Source organism: Alligator mississippiensis, chromosome 4, assembly GCF_030867095.1.
Source record: "Alligator mississippiensis isolate rAllMis1 chromosome 4, rAllMis1, whole genome shotgun sequence".
Lineage (NCBI taxonomy): Eukaryota > Metazoa > Chordata > Crocodylia > Alligatoridae > Alligator > Alligator mississippiensis.
Genome location: NC_081827.1, coordinates 164,877,386 through 164,902,440, shown reverse-complemented (window position 1 = coordinate 164,902,440; position 25,055 = coordinate 164,877,386). Strand labels below are relative to the sequence as shown.

At 47.8% G+C, this 25,055-nt stretch overlaps 1 long non-coding RNA gene across 1 annotated transcript in view; it reads right to left on the bottom strand.

The window, feature by feature from the left end:
* Positions 1-25,055, bottom strand: part of LOC109281965 (uncharacterized) — a 54,905-nt gene that overhangs the window by 4,661 nt on the left and 25,189 nt on the right. Inside the window, exon 2 of the long non-coding RNA XR_002088796.2 lies at positions 521-686. This is a non-coding gene — a long non-coding RNA (uncharacterized LOC109281965). The remainder of the gene's footprint in view (positions 1-520; positions 687-25,055) is intronic.

Sequence of the window (25,055 nt, the reverse complement as noted above, 5' to 3'; positions counted from 1 at the left end):
GCCTCGATCAACCAAGTCTGCTGGGACATCTTCATTAGCACGCTCCAGCTGCCTCAGCGTCTCGTGTATTCAGCATTTCTGCACTTCAAAATGGCAGCGGGGTTGTTTAACTAAAGCTTGTTGAATGAGCTTCAGTTAAAGCACCTCTGCCGACATTTTGAAGCTTGGGATGCTGAGTACATGTGATGCTACAGGTGCTTTAATTAGACCACCTCCCAAGAGCTGCTTTAATTAAAGAGCCCCACCCCTCAGGGCATGTCTAAAGACTCCCACTATTTTTTGACCTTCCAGGTTGCAAACAGAAACGGACTGACTCATCGCATACCTATTTCTGGCCAATTGGTAGCCATGACTTTCTTTTCATAAGAAACATAATAGTGACCCACCGTAAGTGGGGACTTCATGGCATCATTTTTTCATGTATGTGAAGTGCTTTGAGGTTATGACTGGAGAGTGCTAGAAAAGAACAATGAATTATTACTTAAGGATGTCAGTCAGTGGTTATATAGGTAGCCTTTACCATGTCACTAAATTCCTCTACAACGTCGGGGGGCATTAATTGCAAGGACGCTGGCACTGAAGAAGCTTCCAGAATGCTCTGGGGACAACGACATCAGCTTCTTGGATTGCCGAGCGGTCTGGTCTTGCAGCGTTGCCATCTCTGTGCAGTTCCTTCACCAAAAAATCTGAAGAGATAGAAGGAAACATAAATGTTAGCTTCACACTGAGAAAGTCACAATCTGAATTTCAAGGGGCATGAACAGGTGAAGATAGGCAGTTTTATCTGGGAAGCGTGTGAAAGGTCTTTTGAAAAGCTTCATAGTAGTGTCTGTTACTGCAGTTGCTGCGGGGAACCAGGCCACATCTTGTCCCCTTCATTGAAGATGACAAAACCTCACAAAAGACTTTGTACGATAACAGCAGTTCATAGATTCATAGTTGGTAGGGTCAGAAGTGACCTAAGTAGATTATCAAGTCCGACCCCCTGCCCTGGCCAGGAGAGAAAACGGCTCATATGACTCCAGCCAGGTAATTATCAAGCCTCCTCTTAAAGACCCCCAGGGTAGAAGCAATCCACTTCCCTTGGAAGTTGGTTCCAGCCCCTAGCTGCCCTGACTGTGAAGTAGTGCCTCCTGATATCCAGCCTGAACCTACTCTCAAACAACTTACAGCTGTTATTCCTTGTTACTCCGGGAGGTGCTTGGGTGAACAGGGTCTCTCCCATTCCCCGCTGGTCCCCCCTGGTAAGTTTGTAGATGGCCACCAGGTCCCCTCTCAGCCTTCTCTGGTGAAGACTGAACAGGTTCAGGTTCCTTAGCCCCTCCTCATAGGGTCTGCCCTGCTGTCCCCGGATCATGCAAGTGGCCCTCCTCTGGACCCTCTTGATGCTGTCCACATCCCTCCTGAAGTGGGGTGCCCTGAACTGGACACAGTGCTCCAGCTGTGGCCTGACCAGTGTTGCATAGAGGGGGAAGATCACCTCCTTGGCCCTGCTTGTGATACATCTGTGGATGCATGACAAGGTGTGGTTAGCCTTACTGACCGCGTCCTCACATTGGCAGCCCATGTTCATTTTGGAATCAATAGTGGCTCCAAGATCTCTTTCTGCCACTGTGCTTTTGAGAAGGGAGTTCCCCAGCCTATAGGTGTACTGCTGGTTCTTATTGCCCAAGTGCGGCACCCTGCACTTGTCAGTATTGAATCCCATCCTATTCTCATTTGCCTACCCCTGTAACCTGTCCAGGTCCAGCTGTATCCTGTTCCTCCCTTCTAGCATGCCCACCTCGCCTCAAATCTTGGTGTCATCAGAGAATTTGAACAGGGTGCTTTTCAACCCCTCATCCAAGTTGCTAATAAAGAGATTAAACAGTGCGGGCCTGAGGACCGAGCCCTGGGGGACCCCGCTGCCCACAACCCTCCAGGTCGAATATGACCCGTCCACCACCACTCTCTGGGTGCGGCCGCTCAGCCAATTTGCGACCCATCTGACTGTGTAGGCATCAATGCCAGAGTCACCTAGTTTTTTAATGAGAATCGGGTGAGAGACAGTGTCAAAGGCCTTGTTAAAGTCCAGAAGACTACATCCACTGCAACATCTGCGTCCAATGATTTTGTGACCTGATTGTAGAAGGCAATCAGGTTGGTCTGACAGGACCTGCCCCAAATGAAACACGCTGGTTTCCCCTGAGCAACGTCCCCCCTGATGGTCCTTCTTAGATGTGCTCCTGGATAATTTTCTCAAAGAGCTTCCCCAGGATTGAAGTAAGACTAACGGGCCTATAGTTTCCCTGTTCCTCCCTCCTCCCTTTTTTGAAAATGGGGACCACATTGGCCTTCCTCCAGTCATCAGGCACCTGGCCAGAGCACCATGAGTGCTCATAAAGCCATGCCAGGGGCCCTGCAATAACCCCTGCCAATTCCCTCAGCACCCTGGGTGGAGAGCATCTGGACCTGCTGATCTGAACACGTCCAGCCCCTCCAGAAGTTCCCTAACTCGGTCTTCCCTGACCCTAGGCCTGGCAGAGTCTCTCCTGAGTCCATCCTGAATCTCAGTGGGGGAATCCCGGTCCCTGCACAGAAAAATGGAGGCAAAGAATTTGTTAAAAAGGTCTGCCTTTTTCTCTGGTGCAACCACCAGATTGCCAAGCGTATGCTGCAGGTGCCCCACGTTACCTGGTGCTTTCTTCATACTCCCTATGTATTTAAAAAGGACTTTTTGTTTTCCTTGATGCTAGCCCTAGTTCCGTATCTGCCTTAGCTTTCCTAACAGCCCCCCTACAAGCCCGAGTGATGGAGGTATACTCTTTGATGATAGCCCCTCCTTTCCACTGGGTGTATGCCTCTTTTTTGGCTTTCAGGAGTTCCTGAATGCCTTTGGTGAGCCAGGGGGGCTTTTGAGCACTCGCCCCCTTTGATTCTTGTTGGGACTGTCACCCCTTGGGCTCAGAGGATCGTCTCCTTAAGGAACGATCACTCATCTTGGATACCCAGTTCCCCAACCCTCCAGGACCCCAGTGCCTCTCCTACCAATCTCCTCAACTCGTTGAAGTTGGCCCTCTTAAAGTCAAGGGTTACTGCCTTGCTGCAGGCCCTTGACACCCTGTGCTGTGTGGTGAATTCCAGTAGGCAATGATCACTGTCACCCAGGTGGTCATGAACCGGAAGTCCCCTCACCAGGTCATCACCTGTGGCCAGAACCAGGTCCAGGAGGGCATTCTCCCTGGTGGGACTGTGCACCTCCTGGGTTAAGTGGAGGTCCTGTATCTCAGCAAGGAACTTTCGTGAGCAGTCAGACCTGGCTGTCTGCTCCTCCCAGCAGTTGTGAGTTGGGAAATCCATTTCGGGGACCACAGAGTACTGCTGTATAGTGGCATTGCCCTGTGCTGTGCTGAAGTGTTAACATAGCACAACAGCATTGTGGTACAACTTCAGTGCAGTTTGTCCAATTGGAGAATGCTGAGTTTATCATCAACAGAAATGGTCACCCACCTAAGAAACATTTATTTTCCTTGATGTCCCCTGCATTATAAGAGAACCACCCCCCCACCATTGTGTTAATTAAATCGCCAAAAAGTAGGTCATAACAATTGAGTGCTAACAAACAATAACTACTTGTTAAAGATTGTACTGTGCAATCAGAAATGTACCACTTCTAACATGCTTTCCACATAAGGAAGTAGCAAAAAGGGATTTGCATGTCATGTTTAATAAATACTACCCCACAAGGTAAAGAAGCCAGCCCTGCTCCCTTTTTTGGAGGTTTAAATATATAACTTTTATATATTAAAATGTAGGTGGGGGCTCAGATGCAGAGATGCAAATGAGGGATAGTACAGAGATACCAAACAACAGATGTTAAAGTATTTCACTTACAGTCAGTGGTCTTGAAGGAGTATTCTGGAATAATTAGAAAGAAATGGTACTCTTGTATACAGTAAAGAAGATGTGCTTTTTCCAGAGGCCTCCTACTGTACAGTAATATTTTATCCCTATTTCTCCTCCTTGTTCAGTTGGGCAGGAAGGGAAGGATAGCACAATGCAATTCAGAATCACACAAGAAGTCTGGCAGATGAGGGACCTGGACTCACTTCTGTCAAGCCTGTATAGGGCCCCAACCACTCCTGCCATCCTTTGTCTCATACTTTTCTCTCATGTTGTTAGAGCTCATTCTGTTAGCAACTATACTGAAAAATAGTAACAAGGAATTAAAACAAAAAAAAGAAAAGGGATTGCATATGGAAACAGGTATGAATATGGGGTTGCAGAGCTGAGAAAATCTGGAAGTGCTAACGTAGATATAATTAATATTAGGGCTGTACGAAGCTTTGGCTGCTGATTCGATTCAGAAGAGATTCGGCCTGATTCGGTGGCTGAATCTCCAAATCCGAATCGAATCAGGGAACCAATAAAAAGGTCTGAATCAATTTGAAGCTCTCCGAATCTTTGGAAAAGATTTGGAGAGCTTTGACGGTTCAGGTAGTCCCCAGTGGCTGCAGCAGGGACATGCAGCTGGACTTGGAGCTGGTAAGAAGGGGGTGGGGGAGAGGGAGCTGGAGGAGGAAGGAAGGAACCATGGGGGGACCCCAGCCAGGCCCTATCCCCTGCCTGTCCCAAATTGATTCAGGACAGTGATTCGAATCCCCATCCCCTGAGGCAGGCTCTGGGAGGAAAAGGGGAATCGAATTACTGTCCCCCAAATCGGCCAAACCCAAAGCGAATACCAGCCGTTTCACACAAGCCTACTAATTAGTGAGCTGCAGATGGGAACTTTTGGATTAGGCAGGGTTTCACCTTTCCCACTTTAAAAATCTCCTAGCGGTGTGTACAAAAATTGCATTTTTTTGCCTGGTGATACCCCCAAAAGTGCTCTACAGCCAAAATGTAACAAACATTCACAGCTGCAGAGTACTTTTAAAATGCCCAATCACACAAAAATTGAACCCTCATTTCATGAGCTATCAGATAAAGGCACTGTAGGAGAGAGCGCCTTAGTGAATCTGTGTACAGGTTTGCAGTGAGGGTGACTTTTCGGGGATTCTGCCTACAGCCCATGCACCTTTGCGCAGGGCTGCCACTCTAGCCTCAGCCTAGCACAGCTTGTTTCCTCTGCCTGTCCCAGGTCTAAGCCATCCCCACCCCTCTCATCTTCCCTCCAGCAAGCTGAGAGCCACAGCCTGGCCAGGGGGAGGGAAGGGGAGAGGGTGGCTCACCCTACAGTGCCCCTAGGGGAGACCAGGAGCTAGCAGGTAGCCAGTCCAGGTGAGGTGCTGGGGGGAGGGGTCTCTCTTCCTGCAATGTCTCAGGGACCGACTGGGGGACCAGGCAGCCAGCCCAGCGCATTGCAGGGAGGAGGGGTCTCTCCCTCTGAGATGTACCCTGTCTGACTTGGGGAGCCAACAAGCAGACAGATGTCTTCCTAGAGCTTTCAAAGTCAGGACCCCATAGGTCCTTATACCTCAAGCCTTGGTGATTTAAATATCACACAAAATTGCTTACTGTAGGCTTTTCCATGCTGTAATGTTGATGAAAGTAGAAAAGAGATGTATGTGATGATTAGGGTAAGTTGAAATCAAATGCCTACAGATGAGTTACAGCTTCTGTTTTTAAACTGTTGCAACCAAAAAAAGGGCCAGAGTGCTCAACAGTGCTTAGTAACAAGAGTCTCCTGCTAGAGAGCAATAGGTGCTGTGCAGTTTTGAACATCTAGCCACTTCATTTTATTGCTTGGAAGGGAGCCAAACCTTCTATCAGAAGATTTGTTTCAATAATGGGATCCCATCAATCTGAAAGACATACTTTAAAAAGACACGTGACCCTTTTATTGCCTTTGGGTGCTTGTACATGCAACAGGGGTTTAGTTTGGTTTTGTTCTCCCTAAAGTGAAATGGTGGGTTTTTAAAAACCTACCGTTTCAATTTAGGGAGAACTAAACCAAACTAAACCCCTGTTGCGTGTACAAGGGTGAGGGGGCCCAATCCTTATCTGCCTGTCCTGCAGCAAGGGGGAGGGGCCATCTGCCAGCAGGCCAAGCGGTCCCTGAGCTGCAGCACCCCCAGGCAGCTGCTAGTGGGTGGGAGCTGCCTGGGGGGTGCCACAGCCACGGAGGGAAGCACCAGGCCGCGCATGGCTCAGGCAGGCAGGCAAGCTCTGGGAGAAACCCCCGCCCAAAAAGATCAGGCTCCTCGCTGCTTTATTTTTTTTCTTCAGTCGAGTCTGCCTGCATGAGCTACCACAAGGTCACGTGGCCCCTGAGCTTCGTGGGGTATGGCGCTTCCCTCTATGGTGGCAGCGGCCCCCGAGACTGCCTGAGCTAGGTGCCAGCAGGCATGTGCCACCTGGAGGGCACTGCCACCATGGAGGTAAGCACTGGGGTCCCCCACAGCTCAGGGCCCACTCGGCCCACTAGCAGCTCACCCCCCCCCCCGCCCTCCCCAGCCCCAAACTAAAATACCTCAGATGGGTTTTTACCTTGCTACGCAACAAAGTAATTTCAAGCAGAATATGTCGCCGAGCATGTAAATAGCAACACTAGTAAAGTGGTGCAAGAGGGCAATTAAGCTGCTTTAAAGGCCAATTTTGTTGCGTGTACAAAGGCCCTTTGTTTCTAACCTCATCTCCCATTATTAGAGTGAAGAGACTCTTACAACCGTGTGGAAAACTAACATTTCACCATTGATCTTGTTACCAATCAACACAATTAATTTATTTTTAGCCTAATCAGTTCCATTTTTCTAGCCTACAAATGCTGTTTGGATATCCAAACATTTTTGTTATTACTTGTATGGAAACGGCACTAACAAACCTGCCGAGATTTTTGGCCTCCAATGCGCCCAGCAATACAGGTGCTTGTTATAAGATGTTCTTTTTGGTTCCAAATAGCCCATATTTGGTGTCTTTTTGTGCCTGCTGGAAAAGACATCTGCTCACCTGGATTTCTAGGGAGACTGAGGGTAAAGTATTGTAGGTAAGCCTCCAAGGAGGTAAGTGGCTTCCTGGCTGTCAGTATTCCTAGGGAAGTGGTTTTACCATATGTTCACACACACCACACGCTCTAAGTAAAATACAAGCCTTGTTTTGGAAGGCAGAACTTAGAAAAAAATTTTTTCCAGTCACAGCCTAGAGCTGGCTGTTTCATTGAGGCAGTGTGGCAAGAAGGCTTCCAGTTTCTTTCTGGGACAGCAAGCAGGAATGATGGGAGTCTAATGTCAATTGCTTTCAAATAGGCAACAGTCTTTGGCTGCTCAGTCAAAAATTGTTGCCAGTTTGAGAGCAGCTGCAAAAGGATTAACACTGGACTCCTCCTCCTGCTTGCTGTCAGAGAGGAAAGCTGGTGGGCATCTTGCAGCTGTGTCCCTGCACTTCTATTCCAGCCAAGAAAACTCAGCTTCCCCACTTAAGACCTGCACATCTATTTTGGATGGCTTATTTTGGGGGGGAAACGTGTGTGTCATACATGGGTAGATCTTGTAATATTGTTAATATTTAATTTGATGGTATTTAATTATTGTTTGGTTACTTGGGTACTCTGAGCCTTGGATAGGCATTCTTTATTATTTAAAATCTCTAAATAAATCTGTGACTAACATACTGTGAACTGTACTTGTAGGAGGTCCCATGCTGTAGGATCCTTTCAAAAGAAGAGTGAAATCAGAAGCAAATCACTGTTTTTATTTTAATCCAGCTGCTCAGGAGCTCATAGCCCTGAGTTGATTCCATAGGATTGCTAAGAAGCCCAATTCTCCTGTCTGAGTCAATGGAGGCAGCTTTGTAAAACTGTTACATGAAAAACATAATTTGCTATTTCTGTAAGCAGTTACCACTTCTAGCTCACAACTATAATAGCTACCACCTTAAAAAAATCACCAAGGAAGCAGCCCACAGCCCAGACTTTAATTAGAATCATAAAAAATGAGGGTTGAGAGGGACCTCAGGAGGGCATCTAGTCCAACCCCCTGCTCAAAGCAGGACCTGCCCCAACTAAATCATCCCAGCTAAGGCTTTGTGAAAGCAGAACTGGTATATCCCATGCTAGCACGCACTGCAGCTTTGTCTCCCTCTAGTGGCTGGGCTGCAGCTCAAATGGAGCAAGGCGATTGGCCAGGCGTGAGGCACATCAGCAGCTAGCACGTGCAACCGGCCGTGGGAATGCGGCAAAGGTGACGGCGACACTCTGCAGGTGCCTGAAATTAGTTGTAAATTGAATAACTGCCTACTTAATCTGGCCCTGGGCCTGCTAGCCCAGCAGGGCACCTTTGTAGTGTAATTACTCTCCTGCAGGGCAGTGGGGCTCCATCAGCCGTCCTGCCCCCAGCCCCTCCCTTGACTGCCACACAAGGGGAGCTGCTGGGCTCCCATTGTCCCAGGAGCTGGCCTAGGCCCCATTCAGCCCTGCCTCTGCCCCACTACTAAATAATATTTTTTATTTATTGCTTTTTGATCTGCCTACCTTGCAAGCCTGTCCAGGTCAGCCTTTATCCCCAGCCTCAAGAGCGACCACACTCACCCCATAATTTGGTGTCATCTGCGAACTTTGCCAGTATGCTTTTAACACCCAAACCCAAATAACTGATTAACATGTTGAAAACCACTGGTCCAAGTACTGAACCCTGACAGATACCACTGGTTACCTTCTGCCATATTGACTCAGGTGCCATCCATCAGTACTCTGGGTCCTGTCTTGGAGCCAGGTCCCTAGCCACTGGACCGTAAAGTAGTCAAGGCCACATTTTCCCAATTTTACCATGAGGACATCATGGGAAACTTTTTAAAATCCAAGTATATGACATCAACCTCACTTCCCTTTTCCAGGTGGTGAGTTACCTGATCGTAGAAGGAAATGAGGTTGGCCAGACATGATCCACCCACAACAAAGCCACGTTGGCCGTCCTTTAGAACACTGCCTTCAGTTAGCCTAGCAATAATGGATTCTTTGATAATTTTTTCCAGGATTTTTCCAGAGATTGAGGTCAAACTGACTGGCTTGTAATTCCCTTGGTCCTCCTTTCTCGCTTTCTTGAAGATAGGAACCACATTGGCCCTCTTCCAGTCTTCTGGGACCTCTCCCGAGTGCCACAAGTCCTCAAATAGCTTTGCCATAGGTTGTGCCATGTTATCAGCCAATTCTTTCAGCACTCTCAGGTGTAGTGCATCCAGTCCTGCTTTCTTGCAGATAGCCAGCCTCTATAGATGTTCCTCCACAAGATTATGGGAAGGGAGCATTTCTCTAAAAACAATTCTGCTGGCTGCTAAATCTATTCTATAGCAGTATCAATACTCTCACCATCATACTTTACTCTCACCATCATAAATTAAGCACTTGAGTATCAATGTAATAAGCAAGACATGGTATTCTCTTCCAAACTCCCTTTGCCAATAAGTACTCTGTGCTTAAGTAAGATATGGAGTTGAATACCGTTTTACCAGCTATGAACAATACTACATTTTTCCTCCACATGGCACTTTGTCTCAAAGTGAATAGCTTTGTATGTATTCTTTACACTACAAATTCCTTTTGCAACAACTTTTTTTGTACAAACTCAGATATACTGTTGTGTGTTAAATAATACTGCATATATTTTCTAGTATCATTCAAAAGCTTTCTTATTTTATATTCCACATACTCCTCCTCCACCACCTCTATCTACCACAATATTTTTTATTCTGTAGAGCTATAATAGTAGCCGCACTCATAACTGAGGTCTTCAGTCACTGCTACAATAAAAATAAAATATTTTTGCAGTAGAATCTTTGTATATGTTTTTAAACACAAATGTCTATTCATTGATCACCTGGACAATTAACATTTTCCTTAATGCAATGCTGCAAGGTACCTAAAATATGGGCAAGAAAAGGGTTTTGGATCCTTGCTGGAGGGAGGTATCAATCTATCAATCTAAAAACCTTAGCACCCCCCAGAATGGAGGTAGTACTACTGGTATTAAAAGACATAGATTAGTCTGGGTTAGCAAGGGCACTCCAATTAATTCTCACATTAATACATTTTTATGGATTAAAAAAAACCTTTATACCTTGGTATACTATTTATGATTTGCCATGATATAATAGGATTTTTTTTTTACATTTACACACACACATAGATATAGATATATAGTATGTGATATAAATTATTTGTTCTAATGGTAGACTTTGGGGCTAAATACAGAGACTCAAAAAGCCCAAGGTTGAATCAATTCAATCTTTGCAGGTTAGTCTAAGCTGCATAGCTTAAACTGATAAGCAAGTGAACATTCACTTTTGATTCCAGAAATGCGGCCACATGCCTACAGTGTCAGAGGCCAGAAGCTCGGGGGGGGGCGGCGCTAGAGCACACCTCCCTGCTCAGCTGGAGCAGATAGCTTAGGATAAGGCTAGCCTGCCTACCCTCCAAGACAGGGTGGGGGGTTGCTGGAGAAATGCAAAGTAGGGCTGTGCAAAGCTTCAGTCTCCGATTCAATTCAGCAGAGATTCGGCTTGATTTGGTGGCCAAATCTCCAAATTCAAATCGAATCAGAGTACCCTTTAACCTTTCTGTATCGAATTGGAACCCTCTGAATCAATTCGGAAAGATCTGGCAATTCAGACATAGACACAGTTTTAAATGTTTTTTCTACATACCTCTAGGTAGCAGGCAGCTTGTGAACACTGTGATGCTGGGGCGCATGGAGTATCCCACAGAAGCATGTGGGGCTCCCCAATGCACTCAGCAGCAAACCCAGAAGTGGACCAGAAGCACTTCCAGTCCACTTCTGGGTCTGCTGGGGAGCATGCCTGGGGCCCACCCTGCACCCCTCAGCTCAGTGACTGGTGCCTCCTGGGTCTGAGGTGGGGGACCCGGGGTCCCCCTGTGGCCGATCGCTTAGCTGGGGGGGCGTGGGGGGCCCCCCTGCATGCTCCCTGGTGGACCCGGAAGTACTTCCAATCCAGTTCTGGATTCACCACCAAGCACGTGGAGGGCCCCCCTGCACTCCTGTGGGATGTTCCATGTGCCCCAGCATCACAGCATTCACAAGCTGTGCTGGTACCTCAAGGTACATAGAAAAAACATTTAAAGCTGTGTCTATGTCTCAATCACTGATTCTCCGAATCAGCATTGAATCTTCAGATTTGGCTGACTCGAATCAGGGACAGTGATATGAATCAACAAATTGAATCACTATCCCAATTTGGGCCGACTCCAAATCCGAATTGAATAGGGCCCACTTCGCACACCCCTAGTGCAAAGCATCCTGGGATGTTGAGGGACTGTGAGTTAATTTGAGTTAATTTGAATCTGGAGGAGATCTAGGACAGACGTTCAATAAACCAATTTAACCTAAACCAGTTAAGTCTGATACTACATCCAGGTTTATCTTAAACCAGTTTCAGCCATTTTAAAAGTGGCTTATGTGCACTGAACTTCTGTTGCATTACAGATTTGAACCAGTTTGTGTATCACTTCTGTCCGTAGGTCACTGCCTGTCCACCTTCAGATGGACGCACCCAAAACTGCATTTTTAGGAACATTTTAATCTTTATAGTTTGCAAAGTAATACAATTGCACTATTTTGCATCAGGAAAAAAACCATACCCAGCATAGCTGTTGTAGACTTTTAAATACAGGTTTCCCTCAGTTTATGCGGTCCATGCATTCCAACAAAACTGTGCATAAAGCAAATTCACATAAAGGGAACCTAGTTTATAAGATAACAGATAGGGATACATGCCCATGGCGGTGAGGGAGGGAGGGAGGGAGGCTGGGGCTATGGAAGGGGTGGGGTGAGAGGTGTAGCGGGGCCCAGCCCAGTGGCTGCAGGCAGGTGGCGTCAGCCACACCCGGGGCTGCAACAGGGGGAATGGTCAGAGGGTGCGGGGTGGGGAGGGGCGCAGCTCTTGCTCCTACGTGCACCCCAGGAGGTTGCAGGCTGGGAGGATTGCAGGCTGGGGGGCTACGCCAGGCTCTCCCCTAGCCCTGGCTTTGTTTTCCTTTTTGTGGGAAGTTTTTACATTTCAAAAAGAGCAATTAGCACCTTCGCAGGCCAAGCTCTGTCTTTTGTTCTCCTGGAAGTGAGAGAAGCTGAGGGGTTTTCTCCCTATCCCACCCAGAGGCAAGCATTTTCACTCCTTCCCAACAAAGCAGGCATCCAGACAGACATGCAGCTTTACTGCACTGGAAAAATGTGGGCAGTGACATGCTGGTGCCCTGCCTTTGCCCATTCTGTTGCCCCTCACTGCCAAGCCACAGCTCTCCCAGCCCTGATGCTGCCCCCCACTCTCAACCCACAGACCTCTGCCCCCACAGCCCTGCCAGTGCCCCTCACTCCTGACCCACAGCCTCCTGCACCCCCCAGCCCTGCCAGAGGGGCCCCAGCTGTTCCCTATGCTGCGCAGCTGGCTATAGAGTTCCCCACTGTCCTCAGAGGCAACCCCCACCCCTCCTGCCTTGTAGCAGCCCCAGCCTGTCCCCTGTGGGAGCAGGGGGAGGGAAGGAGGGATGAGCAGGAGCCAAAAAGAAATAAATAAATAAGAGCTGCAAATAACAGGGCACCTAGTGGCCAAAGGCCTGAGCTACAGAAATAGGTGGCACCACCTGGTGGCAAAAGAAAGTAATTACAAGTCTTTGAGCCGCTTGGTGTTTACACACCACAAACCCATAGATACAACAACGTAATCGGCAATGACGCAAACTAAACTATGTCTGACCAGTTTTAGGTTAACATGCTGAAAAGACTTTTAAAGCTGTGGGAAATCCGACTCGTGCAAACACAAACGCAGTTGCAGCGGTGTAAATGGGAAATCTCGCATCATGTACAAACGCCCCTAGTGACAGGGATTTTTAAAACTGGGAAGGTGAAACCCTTCCTAATCCAGCTCTGTAACTATATTTACCTTAGCACTTCCAGCTTCTCAACTCTGCAACCCCACATTCATACCTACTTCCATATGCGATCCCTTTCTTTTCAATTCCTTGTTACTGTTTTTCAGTATAGTTGCCAATAGATTTAGACTTGACAGAGGTGAATTCAAGTCCCTTCTCTGTCAGCCTTCCTGTGTGATTCTAAATTGCACTGTGTTACTCCCGCTTCCTTCCCAACTGTGCAAGGATTGTGACGGTTTGTGCTCCAGGGGTGGCTATGACACTCCCTGGTAGCCATACAATTCCTGTCCTGGCTCCAACTCTACGGGCCCCTCACCTCCTTTACTCACCTGCCACACCTTTGATATTAATGTTTGGAAAGGAGGGAGGCTGCCTGAGGATTTTAGAGCAAGCCTGAAGTTGTTCTCGTGTCAGGCTTCAGCCTTCTTAGCCTCTGCCCTTCTTCTCTCACTGGGCCCTCTAGCTCTAGTCCACTGACTAAACTGAGCTTCAAGGGTCCTGGCATTTTGTCTGGCCCTTTTTCTCTGCCCCATGTGGGCTGCTGAGCCTTCCTGGGTTCTCTCTCAGTCCAGGCCCCTCGCCCTATCTCTGCCCCACCCCAGCCACGGGGCCTCTGGCCCCAAAGTCTAAGACCCACCCAGACCACCTGGGCAGGGGGGAATGAAACCCCCCAAAATGCAATCACCAGTCCCAATCCAAAAGAATGGCCTGTGTGGGGTTCACTGACCCCTGGGTAGCGGGCTCCATATAAAAACAAAAGCCACAATAGAAAGTGCCTGAGATACTTGACTTGCTTCCTGTGTAGGCTCCCAGTTTCCCTTCTCTTGAGGTTGCCTTCTGAGGTCTCTCCATAGTCTGGGCTCAAGTCCTTATGCCTCTCACAGAGGGCTCCATCCGCTCCATCTGATGGCTTCCACCACCAGGCTGCTGGACCAGCCTCTGGGGCTGCCTTATATCTCTCAGGCCCTGCTCCTTTTCCAGGCAGCTAATTTCCCCCAGGGTTGCCCTCGGATACCTCCTATTTAATCCCATTATCTGGTTGCTCTGCCCTGCAAAACTCTCTCTGGGCTGCTGCCCTCTTAAAGTGACAGAGTGCCCTAGGTGCTCTGTCACAAGAATAAATAGAGATAAAATGTTTTTGTACGGTAGGAGGCCTCTGGAAAAAGCACATCTTCTTTACTGTATACAAAAGTACCTTTTCTTTATTATTCCAGAATGCTCCTTCAAGACCACTTACTATAATTGAAATACTGTAATATCTGTTGTTTGGATCTCTCTACTATACCTCATTTACATCCCTGCCTGAGCCCCCACCTACACTTTAAAATATATATATATATATATATAAACCTCCATAACTGGGAACAGGGCTGGCCTCTCGAACTTGCACTGTAATATTTATTAAACATGACATGCAAATCCCTTTTTGCAACTTCCTTATGTGGAAAGCATGTTAGAAGTGGTACATTTCTGATTGCACAGTACAATTTTTAATAAGTAGTTCATGTTTGTTAGCGCTCAATTGTTATGACCTACTTTTTGGTGATTTAATTCCATTCTAACATGATTCTGGGTGGGAGAGGTCTTATATTGCAGGGGACATTAAGGAAAATAAATGATTCTCAGGTGGGTGACTATTTCCATTGATGCTAAAAGCAGCATTCTCCAACTGCACAAATTGCACTGAAGTTGTACCACAATGCTGTTGTGCTATGTTAACACTTCAGCACAACACAGGGCAATGCCACTACAGAGCAGTACTCCATGGTCCCCAAAATGGATTTTCTGACTCACAACTGCTGGCATCACAAAACTTTTGTGAGGTTTGTGTCATCTTCAATGAAGGGGACAAGATGTGGCCTGGTTTCCCGCAGCAATGGCAGTAACAGACACTACTATGAAGCTTTTCAAAAGACCTTTCACACATAAACCTGCCTATCTTCACCTGTTCATGCCCCTTGAAATTCAGATTGTGACTTTCTCAGTGAGAAATTAATGTTTATGTTTCCTTCTATCTCTTCAGATTTTTTGGCGAAAGAACTGAAAGGAGAATGCATAGAGATGGCAACGCTGCAAGACCACACTGCTCGGCAATCCAAGAAGCTGATGTTGTTGTCCCCAGAGCATTCTGGAAGCTTCTTCAGTGCCAGTGTCCTTGCAACGAGAAACCCTGACCTTGTAGAGGAATTAAGTGACATGGTAAAGGCTGCTTCTATAACCATTGGCTGACATTTGGACACTTTACATAATAATTCATTGTTCTTCTCTAGCACTCTCCAGCCATAACATCAAGGTACTTTACATAGATGAAAAAATTATTCCATAAAAGGCCCCACTTAAGGTGGGTCACTATTATGTTTCTTGTAAAAAGAAAATCATGGCTACCAATTGGTTAGAAATAGTATGTTTCTGTGTGCAACCTGAAAGGTCAAAAATAGTAAGATTAGGAGTAATATCCACCCATAAAATCATATGTGAGCATAAATGTTTTCTGACTGACAGTATAACAACCTGTGCAAATACTGTATTTTCCTGTATATTGCACACCTCCAAATAAGACACAAACTGTGTTTCTAGGATGGCAGAATTAAGGGAGAAATAACTTTTTCCAGAATGATGGCTTCATGGAGCATGGGCAGAGCCAAATCATTAGCTTATTTATCTTCCTTCTGCTCAGGCAAAAATCTACCATGTTAACCATCTCACAGCTGCTGCCTGATTTGCTCAGCCAAAAGCTACTCCCAATTTGGCAGTGGCTGTGAACATGCAGTTGTTACTGAAGACTAGACTCTACTCCTCTCTCCTTTGGCCAGCTGGGGGGGGAAAGGAAGAAAGACAATCAGCAGCCATGTCACAGCATCTCCATGCTTCTATTCCATCAGAAAACCAGCTTCCCAACTTAAGATATACACCCTAAATTTGGAGGGCTATTTTGCGGGGGAAAGGTGCATGTGGTATGTGATTAAATATCCTTCGTAGGTCCAATTGGAAAAAAAAAAAAAGGGGGAAAAGTGATGGAGAGAGAAGGCTTTCTCTCAAGAGTTTCTGTTGTCAAAAGGTACAATTTAAGGGTTTAAAAAACTGGTAGAATAAAAGAAATTTCTGAAGAGAATTCATAGTGAGTGTCTACCACAGATCAGAAGAAGTGGAAGACATTGAGAAAAACAATCCATGGGGTATTTAAAATCACAAGCTGCTGGCCTCCCAGGAGATTATACTATGCAGCTGTCTGTTCACTAGCAAAAATACTAGGCACATAGTCATTTTGAGCTTGAAACAGCGAAATTGAATCGAAACGAAGGGTTTTGAAACAAAACAAGGCTAGTCGAAACGTTTGGAAAGTTCTGAAATGTTTCAAGTTTTGAAGAAGCCAGCAGTGAGGTGATGGGAGACGGGGCAAGGAACCAGGGCTGCACTCCCAGCAGCAGCCAGGAGCGCAGCCCTGGCTCTCCCCATCTCCTGCCGACGGGCTGCGGGAAGCCTACCACAGCACAGGGGATGGGAAGTCAGCCCAGCTGGGCTGACTTCGCCTCTCCAGCCCAATCTAGCGCTGGGGAGAGGAACTGAGCAATTGTGCTCAGTTCCCTTCCCCAGTCCCAGGCGGCAGCACCAGCCTCCCTCCCTCATCTGGCAGGCAGATTGGGGGCCCGCAGCCCTGATCTGCCTGCTAGATGAGAGAGGCTGTTTCAGGCTTCCACGTTATAGCTAAAGGGCAAAATGTCGAAACAGCCTCACTGTTTCCACAAAGCAAAACAGAACAGCTGTTTCGAATCGAAATAAAATTCAAAACAAAATGCTGTTCTGTCAAAACCTCGAAACTCAAGTTGAAATGGAACGGTGCCATTTCACACAGCCCTAGTAAATAGTTGTATATTTGACAAGCCTACTACCTCCATTACTGGGGGAAAGGAAAAAGGACTGGATGCATTAGCATCTTTTGAATATTTGGCATACAAGGGAAACTGGCAGGCCTAGATTATAAACAGGGACCTACCAAATACAAGATTTTACAGAAATTGTGTAATTGGTAGTCTCCTGTGAAATAGCTGGTTCCCCTGGAAAAAGTGTGGGGAACAGGCTATGTTCAAAAAGCCAGCAAAGACCCAGAAAAAAAACTGTCTCCTAGAAGGGCAAAGGGAGGTGGGGGAGGGAAGGGAGCAAAGAGAAAAAAAAAGGCAGATTGCCTGTCTCCTGAAGCAGGGGTTGGTGGGGAGGGGTGGGAAAACTTCACATCTCTCAGTCTCCAGAAGGGGAGACGGGGAGCAGGGAAAAGCCTGCCAAAAGTCCCCTTCTCCTGAAGGGGGGCAAGGGGGTGACAGCCAGAGCAAAGCAAATCAGAGGCTGAGCTCCTGACATCAGATCAGTCCAGGAGCAAGTCAGCCTGGGAAACCCAGAGGGCTTTAAATATGTTTGCAGGCATGCTGCTTCAGCGTGCCTGCTTGCTTGTGGCTGACAAAGAGCAGGCATGAATGCAAAGAAGCCATCAAAGACTGCAAAGTACGGTCAATGGCAGACCCTGCAGAGCAGTATCTTGCAGGTACCCTACAAGCAGATGGTGAAAAACTCTTCTGCACCACCTGCAACCTGACCCTATATGTGACTAGGAAAGACAGCATCGATCAGCACCTGGAGTTGGAGGCACATGTGAAAAGGAAAGCCGCTGCAGCGGCTGACAGTCAAAAGAAGAAGCAAGTGGCTATGTCCTCCCTCTTCAAGATGACAGGCAGCAGGCTGGCAAGGCAAGACACAGCATTTTCCCTTGAGGAGGCTTTTGCAGCAGTGAACATCCCACTGGAGAAGCTGGATCACCCAAAGCTGAGGGACTACCTGAAAACGTACGTGCCAAATGCTGGCAGTTTTCCATGTGCTAACAAGCTGCACCAGGGCTATCTCCTTACAGTCATCACTTTGCATGTTGAGTCCATGCAGGCTGCCCTGTCAGAGTATAAATCCTCTTCTGTCATGGCTGATGAAGCTACCAACCATCAGGACAACTACCTGCTGCACATTTTATTGGTACTGGGGAGCTGGACTGTCAGGGACCTCCCTATATTTCAGACTCACCTAGTCCTCCTCACCTCATCCAATTTTTCCACCGTGTCTCAAGCCATAGTGAAGGTACTTCGCAACTATGGCATTGGCTTTAACCAGGTTTCAGCCTTCCTCTCTAACAGTGCCACGTACAGGTGCAAGGCTTTCTTTGACATGCTCTAAGGAATGCTGTTCATGTTACCTACAACATTCTCTCCCTAGTAGGTGACATCTGGTGCACGCAGTTCCCCAAGGTGGACAGCTTGGTGTCCTTCTTCAAGAAAGCCTTCAAGCATTGTCCAGGGTGTAAGATCTGCTACAGGGACCCCATTGCCACTCAGCCTGGGGACCCATGTGCCACTGTGTCCCTGCCACCAGTGCCCGTCTTCACCCAGTGGAATTCGTGGTTCAATATGGTCCATTACCACAGCAAGCACATGCAGCACTACCAGTGGTTTGTGAGCAAGGAGCTGGACATCACACCTAACACACAGTGCCTGCTCAAGCTCCAGGTTCTCTCGGGGTGAGCTGACCTTCAGGATCAAGTGACATTCATTACTGACAATGCCACTCAGTTCATGGAGCTCCTGACGTGGTTTGAGGGAAGGCAGGCTGTGATTTACCAGGCATACAAGAAACTGATGGAATTAATCAGCTGGGTGGAGGACAGGGCATCACAAGAACTGTCAAGCTGTCCTCAGGAAAACCAGCAGAGATGGGAGCTGTTCCAGGCACTAGTTATAAAACTCAACCAATACTTCAGGTACAACCCATCCCTTCCACCATGGTTCAGACAGCCGGCTACCCGCTTCCTGCATGCTGTTTGCATTTTGAACGCCAGCCAGGCATTTCTGCTGAGCTGGGACCCTCAGCTCCTGAAAGCAATCCTGGGGTGGACAGTTGACCATGATGGTAAGCGTGCCACTTACATAAACTATGTGCAGGAGAGCCAGATGCCTGTGGGTGTGCCGGCTTTTGGGACTCTGTCTGTGACCAGTTTCCCCACTGTACACCCTGGCCAGGCGCTGTCTCAGCATCCCAACAAACTCAGTGGATGCTGTGTGTGCCCTCTCTGCCTACAGACATGTGTTCACACCACAGAGGCAGGCAATGTCTCTCTCAAAAGAAGCTGGGTGCAGCATGGTTATGTTTAATGCCTAAATAGCCTCTCTCAAGGTTATCATTGGGTTTCAGTTACCTGCTTTCTTTAATGTCCTGTAATAAAGTGTATATAGGTGGTGTTCCTTCCAGTTCATGTTGTGTATAGTACAGGTTTATCTTCCTAAGGTCTTTCTGTGTATAGTTTGATATAAGTGCTGGTTTCATAAAGTGTATATAGTTGGTGTTTGTATAATATTGGTTTTCTGAGCTAAGTCAGCACTCAACCTGCTAGCAACCTGCCTGGGCAGTCCCAGGGGGCTTTGCCACCACAGAGGGAAGGACCAGGGATCCCCGCAGCTCAGGGCCTTCTCGGCCTGCCAGCAGCTTGCCCCTAGGCTGTGGACAGGCTTTATTTAGCTCAGACAAAAAAAAAAGGATCAGGCCCCTTGCCATAACATGATGGAAAAAAAATTTTGGCAAGCCAGCACTCCAGCACCTTACAAGGTAGACATTGCAGTTTTTTGGCACTCCGGCCAAAAAACATTGCCTACCCATGATGTAACAAAATGTAATCTGTGAAAAGCTTGGCACAAGATGTTCTGTAGTTTATAAGCCTTGTTTATACTCCTTCAGGGTAAGTGCATACACTTTTTCTGTCCTCAGGCTAGTCAATTACAGAGTATATTCTAAGTGGGAATAACACATCTCCAAGACTCTCGGTTACCATACAAGCAAGCAATATTTCTTCTAAACACAATTATTTCCTACCTTAGAAAGCATGAGAGACATGAAAAAGTAGATAAAACAAAATGCCTATAAACAGTCCCCTGGCTTAATTTCCTCACCCTCTGAAATGCTCTTTAGGCTTACATCCAAGTCTTCTGGGGACTTGCCTACATACAACAGCAGCATTTCACTGCTGGGACAGGCCCAAACTGGCCCACCTACCACACCTACAGGCATACTCCCAAACCCAGAGGTTTGCAAAAAAGGCTACTAGGAGACATGTCTCTGAAACTGCTCTCAAACCTCCACCTACTCACTCCATAGCATGCAGCAGAGTCTGAATGGGCTTTGCTGGCAGGTTTGGAGCATGCCTCCAGGTGCAGATGGACAGGACATGTGTGAGTGCACCCTGGCCAGGAAACACCACCACCATGATGGAGAAAGGACAGGGGTACTGTTGATCCATCTCTTGCAGCTCATTACTTCTCCTCCAAATCATGGGCAACCTCCCCACTGACCCTCTACAGTCAATACTTTTCCCACACTCTCCTCAAATAGCCTGCAGGACACTTTTATAACCTGCCATGCCCTTAATCAGGTGACCCTCTGACTGGCTTCCTCTGGTAAGGAATGTCATCCTAGCAGATAATCTTTTGCCCAGTTAACAGTAGGGGGAGGTAAGCCTGGTTTGCTCTGCACAATAGCCTTCTCTTTATCCTTCACACTAACCTGGCAACTATGGGCACGTGGACACACCATGGGTTTTGATCCTTATTAAATTAAATAGGTTTATAAAATTTAAACTTGTTTATTTTGGAGCATCGCAGCAGTGTTTGCATACACTAGGCTTTCAAACTAATTAAGCTTTGGAGCATTGCTTTGAAGAAATTCAAAGGGGAGAACTACAAAAAGGTTGTAGCCATCTAGTGGACAAAGAGGCTCATTACATTGCTTTGTTTGCACACAATGAATCCATGGACACAATGCTTTAATTCCTGGTGAGCCAAACTAAACTACGTCCAAGAAGTTTTAGTTTAATGAACCAGAAAGACTTTTAAAGCATCCAGAAATCCTCCTTATGCAAACAGGCATGCAGTTGCAGCACAAGAAAGGGCAAAAAATGTGGCATATACAAAGGCCCTACAACAGGAACTAGAGTGAAAGTTCTGTTATCCAGCATCTTACAAGCCGGCATGCTCCACTAACCAGCATGCCAGCTTGTAAGATAAAATGAAACCGGAAGTGCTCACCATGGCACTTCCAGATTCTCCGATCCCCGATGGCTTGAGGCAAAGCAGCCTGTGCTGCCGAGCCCCCATGGCCCAGGAGCATAACAGGCTGTGCGGGGCTGTGTGGGACCCGCCTCCTTGTCCCACAGGCCCCGAGGGAGGGGTGGCGATGCCACAGGAGGGGCGGAGGGACACCCCAGACGTGGCGGGAGAAGCAGCAGCCGGGGCTGCTCAATTAACCTCTCAATTAACCCTCTCAATTAACCATATTTTGTTATTCGGCATCCCCTGTTCTCGGGGGATGCCGGATAACAGAGCTTTTACTGTATTGAGGCAGAACTTATTAAGTGATAACTGTTGCACTTAAAAATGGGGTTTTAAACCTAGTGCTCTGAGAATTGACACCCTCGGTCAACACTCGGTTGATGAATAGCAGAAAGGTTTGCTTTAATAACTACCAACAAGCTATAAAACTAAACAATACAAAAAGACTCTTTCCTAATATAAAAATGATAGGGGTGCACCGATAGAGATTTTTGGGGCCGATACTGATAGCCAGTTTTTAAGGAGGCATATTGGCCAATACCAATCTGATTTCCGATACACAGCCCAGCAGCTTGAAGAGCAGTGTCTGGCTGGTAAGTCCGTTGTGGTGGAAGGGGAGGGAGAAAAAGGGAAGGGAAGGGGCATGGGGGCACAGATCAAGGCCCCTGTGGTGTTGGAGGGAGCAGGGCTGGGGCTGAGGCAGGGGCAGGGGCAGGCACAGGACAGAGATGCAGCTCGTCCGGGGGTGTGGGGAGAGGGGGCAGCTCCCGCTGCTGCACGCACCCCAGGAGGCATGGGGTGTGTGCCCCGCATCTGCGTGGGGCATGGCAGGGTGGGCTGCCACCTCAGGCTGGGGCCAGGGCTGCACAGAGCTCTTTCTTGTGGTGGCTGGGCTGGGCTGGGCTGCACTGCACTCAGGGCAGGCAGTGGTAGCACTGGGAAGGGGATATGGGGAGGGAGGCTGCAGCCCCCCCAAAATTTGCTGTAGGCCCCCCAACCCTCCTCAGCGCTGCTGCCACCCACCCCAAGCAAAACCCAACCCAGCCCCCACCATGAAAAGCCCCACGCAGCCCTAGCCCCAGCCCAACCTGCCCCACACAGATCTGGGGCACGTGCAGCCCCCCACCCCATTTCCTCCCAGGGTTTGTGCAACAGCAGGAGCCACCCCATCTCCCTGTGCCCCCCCAGACAAGCCACGGCCCCATCCTGTGCCCCAGCCCACTCTGGCTGGGCAACGCCTGCCCCAGCCCCACTCCCTCCTTCACCACGGGGGCCTTGATCTGCCCCCACACGTTCCTTTCCTTCCCCCTACCCTCTCCCCTTCCATCACAACAGACTAACCAGTTTCACATAGCTCTCCAAGCTGCTGGGCTGTGCTCCTTGCTGCCTATGTACTGCACTGCAGCTGCACACATGCACAGGGCATTTATTAGCCACATTATCGGCCACATCATGTTGATTTCCAATACAGTCAATTTTCTTTATATCTGTGCCAATCCAGTTTCGGCCTGATATATCGGTGCACCTCTACAAAATGAGCTATTAGTCCTTGTATTATCTTAGCTGAAAAGAGATCTTTACCCAATGCAGACAGCAAGCAGTTCTTGTACAGCCTCACAGAGTGGATCCTTCACTTGTTGACTGGGTGGCAGGATGGCTTCTTGGTCTTCCCGGGGCTGCCCACACCTTGCTGGCAGTTTTGTCTTGCTTTATACTGTTTAATTGTATAGCTTCAAAGCATTTTTCTTTGATAGTTGGCCAATTAAAGTCTGAACAAAACAGGGAGTAAAAGGCTGACCATCATATTACAATTGTTAAATTGCCTGGCTCCTGTTTTTAGATTTGTCTAGGTGTGAAGACTTGTGTTCCTCACAGCCACTGCAATTATAGGTCAAGTACATGTGATGGTGTCTTGAGTGGTCAAACAGGATGGCTAAAGGCATTGGTTACTGGACCGGTATTTGGATATTTGTTTATCAATGGGGCAAATTTGCAATACTTGTACCAGTGATGGTCTATTTACAAAAACTCCAGACATACAGTGAATGACTGAGACGTTTGTAAGAATTTAGACATTGGATGCCTGTTTTGAAGAATGTGAGGTCATCACATACAGGACATTTTCCCTGTATTTAATGCACCTTTTACAGGTTTTGCCTGAAAATGTATATTTAGTCTTTTGTCTTCTTTAGTTGCTAGTTCAATTGAAATGCATATGTAGTTTCCTAGGCAGACAAGGTTCCTTGGGTGAATTTGATATCTTTTATTAGACCAACCCAAATGGTTGGAGAATAGTTATCAATAGTTATGTAGTTTCCTTGCCTTCTCTAGTTACATTGGCTCAGCCTCTTCCTCTGGCTTTCTTAGCTTGGAGATTCACATAGGTGATGAGTGTCAGGTCTCTGCCAATATTTTTAACCATCACTATTATTTTATGGCATGGGTCTTGTAGAAGGTTGAGGACTACTATCATGACTGTTTTTATCTTATGGCATGGGTCTGGTACTGGGTAACACAAGCTCGCCACTTTTGATGCATAATGGGTTGCAATCCATTAGCGGAGTTCGATTTTCTTGTAGCAGTCCTGTTACCACAACCCAGTCTTGCTCTAGCCATTGTCTTGCATTTACTTGCACAGTTTTCATATCCAGCAATAACATACAGAAAACAAATGTCCTGCACAGGATGTTATACCTCATTCTGATATACCCCTATAACTCAAATCAGGGCTGTTTAATTGGCAGCACACAGGCCACATGTAGCCCTTAACATGCTCCCACTCGGCTGCCACTCCAGATGCAGCAGCAGATAGGGCCTTGGGGCTTCCCCTCCCTCTTCCAGCAGGTAGTAGGATGGGGGAGAGAGGCACAGCCTACAGTGCCAAGGAAGCCAGCAGCCCAGAGCACCTGTGTGGTGTTGTGCACAGTAATGCAGTGGGGAGGCTCATGGCCAGGTAGCCAAAGGTGAGGTGGGGTGCCCACCAACCTGCCTGTGCAGTGTTGGACAGGGGGGCAGACGGGAAAGCTGTGGGGCATATGCCTCTGGCAACTTGAAAGTTAAACAGCCCTGACTTAATCACACTCTTAACCTAAACAGAACTATCGCCACTTTCTTAGGAAAAAGAAAGATACTACCTATTACTTCAAATAAACACAGGCACCCAACAGACACAGGAAGAAGTACAGGACTGCCTGATTTTAAGACGTTCTTTGGACCATCCAACTACCTAACTTTACTGCATGCTAAGCCCAGGAACAAAAGAATGTCATTTGGCTAAGAACTCAACAATTTGTACCTGCCTCTTACTTTAAAAAATGCTATTCATTAAAAACCATCACACTAAAATCCAAATAATTTATATCCAGGTAGTTCAGAACACTAATTTTGCAGGCTTCTATGAATTAAAGACAATTTGGTGAGCTCTTGCAGGCTGGGTCAGCACCCCATTCTTCCTTCTCCGCTTGCAACAGCTCACCAAAACTCCCTAAATGGCTCTGCCCTGGATTCAGCTCCACACTGTCACTGCCCAGTGATCCCAGCACTGGAGTCTCCATGGAGACTGGCTCGGGAATTGTGCAGGTAGTTGCCCTCAGCTGGGCAGATGGGATGGGGCTGTGGGTGGGTGGGGAGTGGTATCTGGAAGTGGGATGGGTGGGTGGGGCTAGTGCTGGGGACAGGGCCAGGGTGAGGATCACAGGGTGGTGATAGTGTGGGGCCAGGGCCCAGGGCAGGGCCATGATCTGCTGGTGTGCCCCTGGCTGTGGAAATGGAACCTGTTGCCAGGACGTGCAGGGAGAGGATCACAGGTGGCTCTGCCCCGGGCCCTGGCCCCATGCAATCCCCACCTCAGCCCCGGCCATGGCCTGCCCACCTGTCCTGCTCCTGGATGCTGGTCCCCACCTGCCTGCCACCCCATCCCATTTGCCCAGCCAAGAATGCTCTGCTCATGTGGGTCCTAGGCTGGTTTCCATGGAGACCCTGCCTGCCTGTTCTGTCCAGCCCCTCCAGTGGTGGGCTGAGGTGCCTGGGCAGTGGAGCTGGGTCTGGTGGTGGTTGTGACACTGGGAGTG